The sequence below is a fragment of the Hevea brasiliensis genome, unplaced genomic scaffold, assembly GCF_030052815.1.
Source record: "Hevea brasiliensis isolate MT/VB/25A 57/8 unplaced genomic scaffold, ASM3005281v1 Scaf60, whole genome shotgun sequence".
Taxonomy (NCBI): Eukaryota; Viridiplantae; Streptophyta; class Magnoliopsida; order Malpighiales; family Euphorbiaceae; genus Hevea; species Hevea brasiliensis.
This window is the reverse complement of record NW_026615140.1, coordinates 164,705-169,851: the sequence shown is the minus strand read 5'-3', so window position 1 is coordinate 169,851 and position 5,147 is coordinate 164,705.

The window sequence follows — 5,147 nt, the reverse complement described above, 5'->3', positions numbered from 1 at the left end:
CGGAGCCGCAAATTAATTTATAATTTCAATAAATGATCTAAATGAGATCAATTTCATAAATTTCACTTAATAACTATAATAAATGTAACACCCCTATTTGTATAACATGGTATATTTCACTATTCTGGTGACCTATGTTCGTCCAGACAATTAAGGGGATTAGAACCATACTTAAGACAACTAGATAAGCCCTAAACACAAATAATTAGTAATTGTTAATTAGTTAAGTATAAATAAGAAAAACAGAACATAAGAAGTTAAATGAGCCGAGAGTCACAGCGATGGGTGACCTTATCGGGAAGGACTGCGAGGTCGATTTAAACTGTAAAATGTGACGCTGCAGTCCTTAGGACTATTGCAAACACAGTGGAAAAGAGAAAATCACGAAGAAGAATTAGTAAGCCAGTCAAATAATTAGGCTAGGGATCAGGAAGAAATATTGAATTATTTGCAAACCAGGTCAAATCGGCGAGGGCCAATTTGGTCAATTGACCCCAAGAGCTAAATATCAAATAAAGAGACTATCAAATAAAATCGGAGAAAATAAAATTTCAAAATCGAGAATTAAATTAAAAAACTAATGGAAAAATAAATTAAAAAAAAAAAAGGAAAAGTAAAAAGTGATGACATCATGCATGAGCTCATGCATGATGCAATAAATATATAATTAATAAATTTAATTAATTTGATTTTATGGTCTTCCATAAGACTAAAAACAAAAAAGAAAAGGAAGAAAAAAAAAAGAGACTTATCTTCATCATTGCCGTCCCATACCTCTCTCTCCCTCACCCTCACTTTCCTCCATTAAAGCTCATTTTGAGCTTGAAGAACTACTTGATCTAGCCATAAATCCCATAGTTCCCTTAATTAAACTTAGTCTTTTAGTCCTGAAAAGAAGCTTGAGCAAGAAAGAAAGAAGAAAAGAAGAAGGAAATTGAAGTTTTAGAAATCCAAAGAAAGGTTAGTAAGCAAACTTGACACTTTTAATTTGATTTTTTGCATTTTTAACTTATGGAACTTGGAAATAAACTTTAAATGAAATGAGAACAAGTATTGAGGGACCATAGGTGAATTAGGCCAGCTTGATAGGGTGTTGGATTTGATAGTGTTTAGTTAAACTAAACATGAATTAGAGCTTAAATAATGTCGAATATGTGATTAGTGTAATAATTTGATTAGGAATTAACCAATGGCATGAATTAGGATTTGGTACCTAGGGTTTGGAAGACAAAAATGTGAGAATGTGTTAAATGGTGTGTTGGACTTGGTTTGAGGTGAGAAATGGTCATTTGTGACCAATTGGAGTATGTTAGAAGTGTTGGAACCAAATGCAAATTCGGATTGTTTAGAGTCATGCTGCAGGCAGCAGGACCAAGGTCCCTTTCAGGGACCAAAACTGAAAATTTGCAAGTCCAATTGGTATGAAGCCAATTGGGAATGAAAATAGACACAAAATGGAACATTTTTCATTTAGGAATCATGCCCAAAAAGTGACCAAAACCTAGTGAACAAATTGACCAAATCCGGATTAGGCCATCTGACTTATACAAAAATGATCAAATGAACAGTGTTTGTTCACTTGGCCATAACTTGGGCTAGGCAGGTCTAAATGACCTGGAATTTTACCTGTATAAAGTTGAGATATAGGCCTAAAACATTCATGAAGAATACAAACCTAAATTATGCCTTTAACCAAGTCATTTGGCTACCCAAAGTTGGTGACCTAAAACTGCCAGAACCAGTTTGGTGCCCAGAAATCTGGGTTAAGTCTAATCCAGCATTTATGATTCAAATGGCTCTAACTTGAGCTAAAAAACTCCAATTGGAGTGATTCAAAAAGGAGAATAAAGTTAAGACAATAGGGAACATTTTCTATGAAGAAAATTTTACCAAATTCTAACAGTAAAATGGCCAATGGAACAGTGTAACATAAGACGCCCAAAATTGAAAATTTGCAAATTTTCCTAAAAGACTTAGAATTTGAGTAAACAACCAAAACCAACAAATTTAGTAACCAAAATATGGTATGTGGGTGAAGTTGGAATTCCCATACCTGTTAAGCCTTAGAAAGTCAACAAATTGACTTGAATAGTGTTGTGAATAGTAACCCCAAAATATAAAATTTAATGAACGCCAAGTTTAGCATATTAAAGCTAGGTATAAGTGAATTTGAATTTATTTTTGGATTTATAATTAGTTATGATACTGAAACACACAGTATCACTGTGAAACTATGTGTTTCAGTTGAAAAGAACACCGAGAAAGAACCCGAGGGATCGAGTCAAGGCCAAGAGGTGACTCGCTTAAGGTTTGTGCACAACATCAACATGCTTTGAAATTCATTTACAAAGTGCATGAAATGTGTATTATGCTTTTGCTTTGAATTGTTGAAAGTTTATTTGTGTATATTTGAAATGGCAATGAATGTTTAGTAAATTGTTAAGATAAGTTTTGAAACCACAGTGTCATGACCATATATTTGAACACCTCACTAGCATGACTAGTGGGGGTAATCAGTTTTGAGTTTTGATTCCTTCTTTGGCTGAAGTGTTGAGGTGTGTGCCAGTAGAAGAAGAAAAGGAATGGGTTCCCATATATTTGAGCTAGCTAGCCTTGTGATGTGACTTCTCCTTAGCCTCTAGCTATTGAGATTATATTTGTCTCGAATGGCATGATATAACTGTGTTTTTATGAAATGTGTGCTGAGACTTTTGAAAGGAAATTGTTTGGACAAAAATTTCATAAGTCATGTTTTGAATGTATTGCTCATGTTCAAATTAAATTTTGAACAAATATGATTTAAATTCTATATAAGGTTTATTTTTTAGTATATTGTGCACCACTGAGTCCTAGTACTCAGCGATGGCTGTTATTGCTATCTCAGATTTAGAGACTAGAGGAGCAGCAGATGAGCTGCGGAGGATTGAGGAGCTACCTGCTTTGAAGTTATCAGATATATTTTATACCCTGACTGTAAAAATTTATTTTGATGTATGTAATGTATGTAAAGGTAGGGACATGTAAAACTGGTCTTGAGCAGTTTGTATAAAGTTTGTAATAAATTTTAGTTTAGATTTTCCTAATGTAAATTTTTAGTATGATGTATATAAATTGTTTTACATTTAATTATATATGAATGGAAGTATTTTATTTTAATTTGAATGAAAGTAATTGGTGATATTTTGGATGATATTTGAATTGGAAATTATGGATTTGAATTTTTGAAAATTGAGAAATGATGTTGAAATTGGTTGGGAGGATTGTTGTGGAATTGATAAATAATTGGTAGTGTTTTTTACAGGTATTTGACGAACTGTTTTCTCAAAATACAGACGGCATTCTGCCGAAATTTTTATAAAATTTGCAAAAAAATAAAATGAAGAAAAAATTTTAACTAGTTTTCAACTTTAATTAAATGTTTTAATGCCTATTACAAAATGCTCACCACTTCTAAAAAAGTAAGAAAATGATTTTAAAATCCCTTGTAGGGTACTTAATGAGTTATCGGTAGGTGAAGTTCGGTAGTTCATTAGGTATTCTACGGGATCATGTTATGCCTTACAGAGGGGTAAGGTGTGACATGTTTTAGTGGTATCAGAGCAAATTTTTTTGAAGAATGTTTTACTTATGAATTTGTGTCTTTTCTACTGCTAAGTACGACTGCTCAATGTCCTTATTTGTTACATACAGTGCATTATATCATAAATATAAACTAACGGAGTGAAATCTCCTTGTGTTATTTGTTCAGGAGATACCCTAACTTTAGACTAAAATGGAAGAAGGGGATCGCTCTATTGAGCAATCTGTTGAACTTGAGACACAAGGGGAAGCCCCAGCTCTACAAAGTGTTAGTGGGTCAGTGGCACCAGCCCCACAAATGCTGCAGTTTGCTGCACAGTTCGCACAGCAGATGGCTGCGATGTTCCAACAAATGGTTGGGGGTATGCCTGCATAAGCTCCACCCTATACTACTGTGGTGCAACCTCAAGCTCCAGTTAGACAGTATGACAAGCTGTTGAAGTATGGGGCTACAGAATTTAAGGGTATAGTGGACGCTTTTGAGGCAGAGCAATGGCTTGAAAGGATGGATAGAGTGTTTAAGAAGCTGCACTGCCCTGATGAGTTGAAATTTGAATATTCTGTGTCACTACTGCAAGGGGATGCGTATGATTGGTGGAAGACCATCCCCCACAGCTTGGCTGAACCACCAATACTGATCTGGGATGACTTCATCAGAGAGTTCAGACAGAAATATGTCCTAGATGCATATGTTTATAAGAAATTGCAAGAATTTTTAAGTCTAAAGCAAGGCAACAGAACAGTGGCAGAATATGAGAGGGAGTTCTCCCGCTTAAGCCACTATGCTGGGAGTCTCCTTTCTACTAGCAAGGAAAGGTGCAAGAGATTTGAGATGGGTTTGAAGCCCAGTTTGAGGATGCAAGTTGTGGGATTCAGACATAGTAATTTTTCAGAGCTCATCTCTCAAGCACTTGAGTTGGAAAGAATTGAATCAGAAGCGACCCCAGCAAAAGAAAAATCAGAGAAAGCTGAGAAATCAGAAAAAGATAAGGGGGAAAAGTCAGTAGAGCCAAGTCCTAGTGGTACTTCTGGGAAGAGGAAGAAATTTGGTGGACCTAGCAGAGGTCGAGGTGGAAGGTTTGGAAGGGGCCGATTCTCTGGACAGAGACCCCCTAGGTCTGGTCAACAGTCGAGCAGGGGTTCACAACCTCCCCGCCCCTGTGAGACTTGTGGCAAGATTCATGGGGGAGAATGCTATTGGGCAATAGGAGCCTGCTTTAACTGTGGAGGTAAGGGCCATATTGCAAAAGACTGTACTAGTACTCCTAAATTTGGTCCAGCTCCTACGACTGCGGAAGGATCTATTTAGAGTCCTGCTCCTAGAGGTTCACAACTAGTTGGCAGAGGAAGAGGTAGAGGTAGAAGTAATGTTTTAGGCAGTCAGGGCACTGTTGGTCAGTTAGCACAAGGAAGTGTTTCAGCCAGGGTTTACACGATGAGACAGCGAGAAAAGGCTAAGACTTCCGAATGGTAGCTGGTACATTCTCTATCTCTGATCAATATGTATTTGTGTTGTTTGATCTGAGTTCAACCCACTCATATGTTAGTGCTAGCATAGTCAGTTCACT